Source organism: Watersipora subatra, chromosome 6, assembly GCF_963576615.1.
Source record: "Watersipora subatra chromosome 6, tzWatSuba1.1, whole genome shotgun sequence".
Lineage (NCBI taxonomy): Eukaryota > Metazoa > Bryozoa > Gymnolaemata > Cheilostomatida > Watersiporidae > Watersipora > Watersipora subatra.
In genome coordinates, this window is record NC_088713.1 from 40199221 (window position 1) to 40210622 (window position 11402).

The following is an 11402-nucleotide window of genomic DNA, read 5'->3' on the forward strand; positions in this document are numbered from 1 at the left end:
CCATGCACTTTTTTGAATTTGACAATGCTCTCAATTAAATATTTAGATTATGTTACTGATAATAAGAAGGGTGTAGCACTCTGTAAATAGGTATATTGAACTATGTGAAATTGTATTATATAGTCGAGTAAGAAAAAACAGATTAAATGGTTTTTTGCAAATTCTTATTGAATTTTTCTATTAATTTTTCAAATTTGGTCCAAACTGTGCTACTTTGTAGCTCCATATTTACATACTTTGGAGTCATGTGCACACATTAGCGAGAATGCTAATAAAAATATACACACCAATCAAAGCACATATGACGCTCTTTCCAATGGCCTACTTTCTTATGCACACGGATTAAAATATCAAAAAGTATCTTTCTCTGTGCGCATTGCGTTTCACAATAAAATTTGCTTAGCGATTAGTTTGTTCCTAAAATTGGGGTTATCTTCTCATGGTGTGTTCATTAATATTTGACTCACAGAGTAACCTAACTATCAATTGAAAGATGACTGGTGAACCATTGCAAAAAAATCATTTTTTCCTACATTGAGTTTTTTGTTATACAGCAAGTTCATGTAGCTGTAGTAACTTACTCAGTTATGGTAGCCCACAAATATTAACTATATGTCAAGACCTCAGGCTAAAGCTTTTAATGAGGTATCAGATGCTAAAGTTCATCTGCTCACAGAAAATGCTCCAAAAAATGGTCATTATAGACACTAATCAAATAAAAATATCTGACTTATTCTTATAGGTTGTGTCACTGGAAGTTGTATGGTACGTACATGTATGTATCCAATCACTTAAAATAATTTTCGACCTATTTTTTGCTTTTTCATTTGTCATGAATAAAGTAGTTCACTATTTTTACCTATTTGTGGATATATTTACATATGGAATTTTTCCTTTAATAACCCCAACCTTCTCGGTACAATCATTAATTTTTTTAGAAAGGTTTTTATTGGCTGTGTTGTTCTTGGATTTTGTGCTAAATTTGGATATTTCCAAATATTGAGAAAGTATTAAAGACTCGAGCAAAGCTATTAGCTACTTTGTTTAGACTTGTCCATGACCGCCGAAGTATTGAATTATTTTTTCTTATTCTCTACATACTACAATTTGGCAGTCGGTGTGCTTTTTACGCGTGGCAAATTAATAAAGACACCGAAATACTGCTAATGTTATGGCCATTGATATGCATGTTATTGTTTTGTTAAAGTGACTGAACAAACCATTTCGTTTATCTGCACTAGCGACAACAAACTTTTAAAACCTGCTCACCGAATATGTTGCACATATATTATCTCAATTTTAAAATGTTAGGAATAGCGTGCTACTTCAATATAAACATAAATACCACAATAACATTATAATTTTTGCAGCTATACTAAACTGAAACTTAATTGTGTAATTAATTCTGCTAAATTTGTTGAGTGATTTTCCTCTTTAAATCATAAATGAAGCTATCTTAAACTGTAAATATTTTTGTAAAAATGTTCAATTGACAAACGGTCTTCCTTCATCAAATTTCTTTAAATAGATTTCATCTATTCCCTCAGGCTGGTCAACCTGCTGTATAACCAAATAATTACTTATGAAAGTAAGTTTTTCAGAAGTTAGCCAAATTTGTTAAAATAGTCATAGGTTGCAGCCAGCGTTTCTATAAGAATTTACTTGGGTTAGTTTAGATAGGTTAGAAACACTAGCAATGGCTTCATAGCAATCCTTCGTTTTTTCGCGACGTCATTCTAGCCTTGTCTGCCATGTTTATGGACAACTGTTATCGTTAAAATCTTGGAACTTCTGCAATTAATTGTTGCAAACAATGCTTTCGTTTGCAAGTATTTTTATTGTAGTATCCAAAAACACCAAAAAATGCTATTCATCAGAAGAATGACAATCGTTTTCTACAAAAATGGCGGTTTTTTTTGTACGAGGGCATGCGCAAACAGGGTGATGAAGTCAAAAAACGATAGATACTGTAAGTCTTACTTACACATAAACTGAACTTACATTACGCCTTTATATAATTCATGGCTTGATGTTCTAGGGGTATGATTCTCGCTTTGGGTGTGAGAGGTCCCGGGTTCAAATCCTGGTCAAGCCCAGGAGGCAAATCTTTTAAGAGTTGTCTGAAAGTGCATTGCAATAAATGTTTTTTGTTGCTTACAATGCACCAACAAAAATCAGATTTTGTATACATAATTTGTAGCTAGATGGTCTGTTGGTGATACCCAAAAATATTATAAGAACGGTCTGAAAGTGCATCTTAATATGCTTTTTTGCTATGGAAACACAGCTGACAGGTTGAAAGTTGTTTGCATTATCCAGATATAGGAATAATTTGGGCTTGATGATTTAGAGAGGGCTGTTTTTTTTAGGACAGGAGTTGTTTGGCAGTTATTGTTTATTAGGAGCCACATGGAAAACTTGAATCGTTTGAGAGGGCCATCAACTTTTTTGAGTTTTACAATGCCCTAAATTAAATATTTTGAATATGTTACTTATAATAAGAAGGGTGTGACACTCTGTAAATATTTATATTGAACTATGTGAAATTGTATATAGTTCAGCATGAAAAAATTAGACTGAATTGTTTTAGGAAATTCTTATGGAATTTTTCTAATAATTGTTCAAATTTTGTCATAACTGTTCTACTGTTACAGTAAAGCTCCGCATTTACGTCCTTTGGAGTTGTGCACACTCCTTAGCAAGATGTTATATTTAACTTGGCCATGACTTCAATGGCATTAAATTGAGGTTGTTAACCAGTTGTATGAAGCTTCTGTACTATGGTCATGGAGCCCGTCAAATCACCCAGGTGGTTTTGCCAATTATAATTCTTGAATAAATGAGATCTCAACTTTCTGTGAAGTCATGTTTGATTGCTTTAGCTGAGTAGAGATGAATAGCTAAAGCTACCTTGCAACTTGCCACTTTGGTATATAGTTATTATTGCATTTTACTCTACATTATACTAGAACAAGTTTAAACTAATTTATCTTATACATTTTTTTGTTTTATTTTCAGTTTTTGAAAGCCTCATCCCTCTCATAAAAAACTCTGAGTATTTGAAGACTTCAAAAATGGAATATTGCCATTATCTTTGTTTGTATAAACATTTGTTTGCATAATGAACATAAGTAGAGGTTTGATTGTATCTACTTTGTCATTTGCAGGCCGTTGTAATGCTAACTAAATTGCTGAAACACGATGGCAGAAAATGAGTATTTTTGTATTGCATACTTTTCAGCATTGCCTAGTCTCCTCATAGAAAAGCATCTTAAAATTTGCTAGGTTATGTGCAACATTGTTTCTTTTGGTAAAGCATTTAGTATGATGTCGTGGTTTTGTTCTTGTGTTGAAATTACAATCTCATTCAGTAACTACTGTTCTTATTGTGAACTGGAACTAAAATATGGCAGACATAACCCTAATTATCTACTGTTAATCCTTCATATGAAACTGTAGCTCTAGACTTTTGGATGTAAACTTTCATTATTCCTTATCAATTATTCAATAGACGATGAGAACCAAACCAGGCAGTATGTCCATCTCTTCCTGATACCTACTCGGCATTTTTATATTTTTATTCTCGGAGCCACTTCACTATTCAAAAGCCATTTGAACCACTAAATATCATAATGTTGGTAGTTCTAGTCTTAAAAACAGTTTAAGGACTAGAGCATTTTATTAGCTGATTGAAATACATATTAAAGTGCAGTAATATTGTGCTAAAAGACTTTTAAAGCAAAATAATTAATAATTGATCTGAAACAAAACTTTGCTTTTATCTGGACCTCAAGTGTTTGTAATACGCTACTTTGACATACATATACAAACAACTAAAAACACAACTATAAAAACCTACAATAAAGCTCAGTTGTTATCCTAAAGATACTTTGGTATAATTCCCCTTTACAATATCATACTAGTGGTATGTTTCTCACTTCGGGTAGGAGAGGTCCCGGGTGCAAATCCTGGGCAAGCCAAATAGCCTTTTTAAAAGGATCTGAAAATGCGTTCCAATATAGGTTTTGTAGCTTGGGGGACACTTCAAATAAGTTATATTTTGTTTACATAAATTATAGTTGGATGTTAAATGGATAGGATTCTTGTTTTTGGGTGCCAAAGGTCTGAGGTTCGAATCCCTGTTTATAATTCTGTTTCCTTATACGCAGCGTTGTTGCTATAAAAATACTACCAACCAGTTGGAGTTTTTTGAATAATAATCTCCTATAACTAAATTCAACTGTGGTTAGCAATGTAGATCTCTGCAGCCTTCTCGAGTATTAAGAAACTTATATTTGTGACTAAAATAGAGTATATAATCGCTTGACGAGAGTCTTTGGTATTTTAAACCAGCTAGATCTATTGCGCTTAACTCTTTCAGTACCGCAAGCTGATGTATCGACTTGGAGTACATTTTATTTGTGGCCGGAAGCCGATACATCGGCTTTTTGACAGTGTATTAGTTCATTTACAATTACTCAGCTTTCGCTTCAGATAGATCAATAAAATTTGGTCTCCATAAAACAATGTTTGTTCCCTACGATATAACATAATGATTAGCAGGCCTCTCACTAGCAGACCACTGATGATCAAACAGAAGTTCACGGCGAAAAAAGCACAGACAAAAAATCATACCGCAATCGTTTAAGCTGTAGAAGCTTCTGAGATTCGTAGCCATAAGAACTCTAATAACTCTATATAGAGTGATTCTGTCTCTTTTAGTGCATGAACTTCATGTGAAAAATTGTAATAGTAACCAAATATTAAGTCAACAGTCAAAATACAACTAACAAAGTTGCAGGCAAAATATTGTTGGTAAAGATGGTAAAAAAATTATGTCGTTTTTAAGTGAAGTTAGTTCAAGGGTTTTTATATTTCAGGTTGCTTTCAACCACCTGTTTTTTAAATTAAGTGCAGGTATTCATTATTTTTAAATTCATCAAAAAAATTAGAGACATTTTGTCAACATTTGTGTGAATAGAACAAATAATTTCGGGCAGAGCTAGAAATAAATTCGGTAGCGGAAGAGTTAAGGCTCTGTTAGTTTTGGTTTAATTATAATTCTCTGTGTCTCCTAATTCATCTGGTGTCATAATCTGGTTTGTAAGTTGATTAAGTTGTAATCTATTCAATAGACTACTCACTCGAAAGGCAGTTCCTAGTATTTAAAATCGTTATATGTTGTAAAATATAGGCAAAACTTTGTACTTCTTGTTTTTTCTTGCTTATGACCATCTGTATCAACCAGATGCAATTCTTTGCCTCCGCAAACAATGTCAATGAGAGAGATTGCTAGGAAGTCTCATTGCAATCATAAATGATTGTCCAAACTTATCTTCTAATTTAAACAATTATGTTTTGCAAAGATTTAACCAGAGTAATACTTCTAGTATCTTAACTAGAGGCTTTGTTGTAATCAAAAATGATTGTTTGGAGTTATTTACTATTTTAAACAATTATGCATATACATGTATGACACAAAGGAAGGTTCAATCAGCATAATAATTCAGATGTTTTTTACTTAAACCTTATCTGTACAAGAGTTTGCGTCTTTTTTTGTTTAAATAGGCATTAATTATAAGCGAAATCAATTATTAAAAATGTGACTGACGTACTTATAGAATATAATAACCAGAGCAGTTTATGTGTTTTCAGCTGCTGTCACCTGCTAGAAACTGCTGGTATGCAACTATTTTGTATTTATTTTCAGGTATTCAAGATAAGTTAGTATATCTAAAAGTATTTATTTCTGAATTCATAACAGCTAATGAAAAGGTTTCGCTTACACTCTATTTTGTGCATGAACTCTGAAATATATTTTAATATGGCTTATATCAACACACAACTAACAGAGTAATTTATCTGTCAGTTAAATTATAATTTTAAAAAAATGATGTAAAATTCTTTTATCAAATAAATTGAACTATTTTCTATACAACAGGTATGCAGGTATTTGTATTTGTACCCTTCTAAAATTAACTATATATTAAGACCTCAGGCTATAGTTTTAATGATGCATCTGCTTGCACATGCTTATCTGCAGTCAACAAGCGCTATCTGACTCTGTCATTATGTACACTAATCAAGGGAAAATCTCTCACAATTTTATATATGTTATGGGGCGTTTCCCTACATGTCACACAAGAGAACTTTTGACCCAATCTTTGCTTTCTCCTTTGTCAAGAATGAAGTCATTCCCACTTGGTTATTATTTGGTAATAACTTTATGAATTAAATCTTTTAAAGCTTCTCAGCTTTGGTGTAAATCATTCAATACAAGTTTTTTAGAAGTAAGGTTTTGATAGATTAAGATGTTTCTAAATATTATGTCGAATTTGACTGTTAGCAGAGATTGAGAAAGATTAAAGAAAGTAGCGGAACCATTAGCTACCTTGTTCAGACTTGTCCATGACTACTGAAGTATTGAATATTCCTTTCAAACCCTCTCACCCACTTGTTATCATACTTGAGCATATTTTCAATCTGGTTTAAATCTATTTAAAACTAACAATTGTTAATTTTCAACTCAGTCATGCTCTAACTAGATCAAATAAAAATTAGCTACTAGCAATAATAACAACTATTCTTGTTATCATTTACTTTGACACCTATTGGAACACACATCATGAACTGTTGAATGTTATTTTAGAAAATAGTTTTAACCTTTTAGATTTGTGATCACCTCTCTACAAAAAAAACAGGTTTTAAAGCAAATTTTTGATTGCATAGTTTTCTGTAGAATCAAGAAATGCCATACTTTTTTCTGTTCATTGTTAAACTGTTTAGTCGTTGAAAGTGTGGCCAATACTTTTGTGCATGACCTTGAGTCATGCACAAAACCCACTGACTGGAACATTACTGGATCACGAGGTCAGATTATCTTTGACTTGGAGTTGATAGATCTGCTGTAGTGAGTAAATTTGTTTGTGAGGGGTTCTCAAAGACAGCTTTTTACTTACATGTACTTGTAGCCAATAAAGTGGCAAGATGTCAAATTGATCAATTCTCCGAGCACACATTCCCAGAAGTGAGATTTTATAACAATATAAATTGCCAGCCTCACTAGTAGCCAAGGGAAATATGGCGATACAAAGTTGAGCATTGGTCTAACCAACTATTGTAAATTTTTTTTATACAATTAGCAACCTACACTAAAGTTATGCCGGCTATTTAAAGGTTGTGGAAGTAACATGATCCATATCAAGCTCACACAACATATCAGTTTAGAAATTACTGACCATTGCTCTCAGGCAATTATTTTGAACACAGTAATTTTTCTTTCCGCATCTTTTATGAATGCTGTTTTTTTATCTAATTTCTAATTGAGTATATATTTGTAACATTTGTGATTATCACTATATAAAGTATAACATTGGAAGGTGAAATCTGTATAATGATGTTTTTTATTGCAATAATAACAATTATGCTTGTTATCATTTACTTTGACACCTATTGGAACACACATAATTAATTGTTGAATGTTATTTTACAGAATAGTTTTAACCTTTTAGATTTGTGAGACCTCTCTACAATAAACAGGTTTTAAAGCAATTGTTTGATTGCATATTTTTCTGTAAAATCAAGAAATGCCGTACTTTTCTCATGCATGTAAAAACGATTACCATTTATGACGAAACTTTGATGACCAATTATGTGCTAAGCTTGCTTGGTGCTATAAGTATTTTGTTTTTCGATAAAAAATATTTTAAGTAGCAACATGTATAAGTTATGAATTCCTGAAAAAATTGTTTGGATGCCATTCTTGACTAGTTAAGCATTGCAGATGAAAGTTTGAAATTAGCAGACAAAAATGGAGGTTTTGAGCAGTCAGAAGAAGGTAAAATGGTTTTTTAAGAAAAGAACCATCAGAACACCAGTAACCAAACCAACAATGCTAAGATTTTTTTGTTTAATGGTTTATTTTTCTTTCTGAATTTAATATGGACATGATTTGCTTATTCCATTATTATTTAGTTTATATTTGTACTATTTGTGGATTATAATATAACTTATAAATTTGCAGATTTATTGCACAATGTGCTATTGCATTACAAAAGTTATATAAACTCAGCTTTTAAGGAATCGTGGCTCATAGCTCTCCTTCTGTTGCTCATAAAAATTCAGTTTGATTTCAAACTGTAGCAAACACCAATAAAGGTAATAAACATTTATGCAACATCTTTAATTTGATACTGTTTATGCATCCTAAAGTCTGCCGTGTGTATGCCTGAAGCTATAGCAAATTAAATCTATGAACTAAAAGTCTGTATGTCAGAGTAGTTGATCTTATAACATCCAATTCACAGTGTAACAAGCTAAGCCATTAGACCACAGAAAGTACCATGAATTTATTGAGCAGATACACAGTACAAGGGTTAAAATGTGCGTCATGTGACTGAATTACCTGCAACGTCACTAAAGCTTGCTCGCACGCATCCTGAAAGTAAGCTTAGTAATATGAATACAAGCTTATTCAAATAAGTCAATGACAACTACATTACCTGTCCCTGTTAATAAGCTGCTTTATTACTCATGCAACGTAGGACATTCATCTACTGTAATATAGCTATGAAATCAAAATATACATCAAAATTTGAAAAATGATTAGCAGTAGCTATCACTATCTCCATGTGCTTTATATCTCACAAAGTCCATAGTTTTGTATAAATCTATTGTGGACATCATCGGTCACTTGCTGTTTCTTTTTGGTCTTTGGGCAGCCTTTTGACCTGATGTAATGAAATGTTATATTTTTATTTTGAACAAGAGTACTTTTATAACATGAAAAAAAACTGTTATGGGTTTTTTAGAAATTCTCTGTCGGTCCAAAAAATTCGTTTTTCTTTTGTTTTCATCACCGCAAATTCAACATTTTTTTTACTTTGTGCTTGGTATGACCTATTTATGCTTTAGTCAGCACAATGTAGTGTTGCTCATTGTGCTTCATGCCGGTACATAAAACAAATTTTGTAGAAGCTCCAGTCCAAAGAAGCAACATAATAAAAAAACAAGGAAAGTGGTCGAACTTCAGCTTTCTACCTTTCATTGCTAAAAAAACTGTGGTTTGACAATTTATATTTAATATTGAGAAAGGATTCACTCTGACGGGTCGCTGAATCACAAAAAAAGGAAAGGGCACACATTTTTGAAAGTAAAATTTTACATTTAGCTTCACTTTTTCCCATTTTTAAAACCTGCTTACCGACATGTGTTGCTATAGAGCTTTGTTGGGAACTCTTAACTTTAGTCAAGGCGTATGATTATACAAGAAGTAGTTTCACTGAATGCTATGCAGTCACAATCTTCATGGAATACCATGAAAGTTAAGAGAACATGTCAGTACTACTCCCATACCAACTTTTTAGGACAATAATTATGAACACAGGCAAATATGAAAAATTTTAGTATGATAGCAAATAAAAGTACTGAGCATTAAATGAAAAATGAGAAGAAATAATGTAACATGGTATAATATAGTAAAGTAGTAGTATAGGTAAATGACGTGTAATCTCTAGTAAATAATCATATGGTCATTGATATTGACCAATTGACAATTTAACAATTGGGTCATGATCACAGAAAACATGGTTAAGTCCGGATTGTAAAATTTGGAGTTATCTACATTACCAGGAGAAAATTCTTACAATTCTTTTGGAAAAGATTTTGATTCTAGCTTAATTACAGCAGATTTTATGGTCAATAAACTGAATGCATGTTTACCATTAGTGCGAAAAACATAGTTCTGAGAAAAATGGTGTTAAAGTTTAAAAAAGTAAAACCACTGCATTATTTTGTTTACATTTTAAAACGTCATAGCAACAAATAACAAAAAGTTGTGATATGTATCTAGATTTCTGTATTTATATCCAAAAAACTATGCTAAATTAAAAAATTTAAACAGATTTTAGCTGGTTGTCATAGGAATAGCTTTATATTTATAAGAAAATGTATTAATTAATTTTGCAGATAATTAAAAAATCGAAAATTGCTTTTGGCAATGATTTTGACATATTAGCGCAATTTGACGTCAGTTGATCGCAATGAGATACAATGCGCAGCATAGGGCAATTGCACTGCAATGGGCAATGTAATGATGCAAACAGTAATAACTGCCTAACCACATTTATACAGAAATTATTTAGAAAATTTCAAAAATAGCAGCTACAGTACAATTGTTCACTGATTATACACAGTACAATCCGGAGCATTCGTAAACTACGAAATCCGAACAACTACCAAAATGTCCCTAACTTCATGTAAAGATACTTTTGTACACAGCTGTCATCATCCATGTATAACCTTTTAGCTACATCCTAAAATAATTCCATTGAAGAAGCATCAATAAATGTCAGTACTTTTGTTAAGACTTCTGCACCATTGCAGGATTTACTTTCAAATGTCATTCACTCAAAAAGCTTTCAAATAAAATATGAACTTGAAAAAAGGATTGGCACAACTACACAAAACTAACTCTAAAACCAAGCCGAACAAAACCATAGAAGTGGCTTTAGCAACCGATTAACTCACTTGGAAAAATTTTATTTAGTTTTCTGTTTGGCCAAGATGTGTGGGCGTAATTTTAGTGCCACCAATTTGCTGAATTAGCATGAAATGATTGATCGTAATACTTAAGATTATTTCCACATTCAGTTGATAGCTTTTAATGCTACACACGATAATTGTATCATTATCAATGACCAGACACCCTGAGTAAAATAAATGAACCCAACAGAGAAACTCGTGGCTGACTCTTCATAATCTTATTATTTGGTCGACTCTTCACCAATTGCTTCAAACTTTAAACTTAACCATTTAATAATATTGTTTGCGTTGCTTTCAGAATTTTTATAACATATTATGCTCGGCTAAAATGCTACATCAGACACTTTGGACTACCTGGTAATAAGTCACTTAGTGCTGTAAGAAATCAAACCCATGAGAACGCTAATCCAGGTGTCACTATAGATCAGCTTATGGTATTCAACAATGTGGGTGGCAATGCGTTGGCTATAGCCAAGCAAGAATTCCAACTATTATCACGAAACGTCGTGATACTTTAGTAGAATCCATTGTACCATTGTACCTCGAGCCAACCTCGAGATTCGAGGTTTGCTCTCAACAACTCAGCGATGTTATACTGCTTGTTGCACTGCTTACTATTGCAACTTAAGAAAAAATGAATATCAACAATACGTTTGCTACCACTACTTGATTAGATTTCTATGAATTAAAACTTGAAAGGATTTTCTCAAAGTTCGGAGAGGTTATTAACATCTCCGATGGTTAGGCAATATTAGCCGATGAGGAACTGCAGTAAGAAATTAATAAACTTGACTGCCTCTTAAACTGCATTCAATTTTTGAGAAGGTTCACGTCAGCAGGTCATTGACTTCAGACCTGAT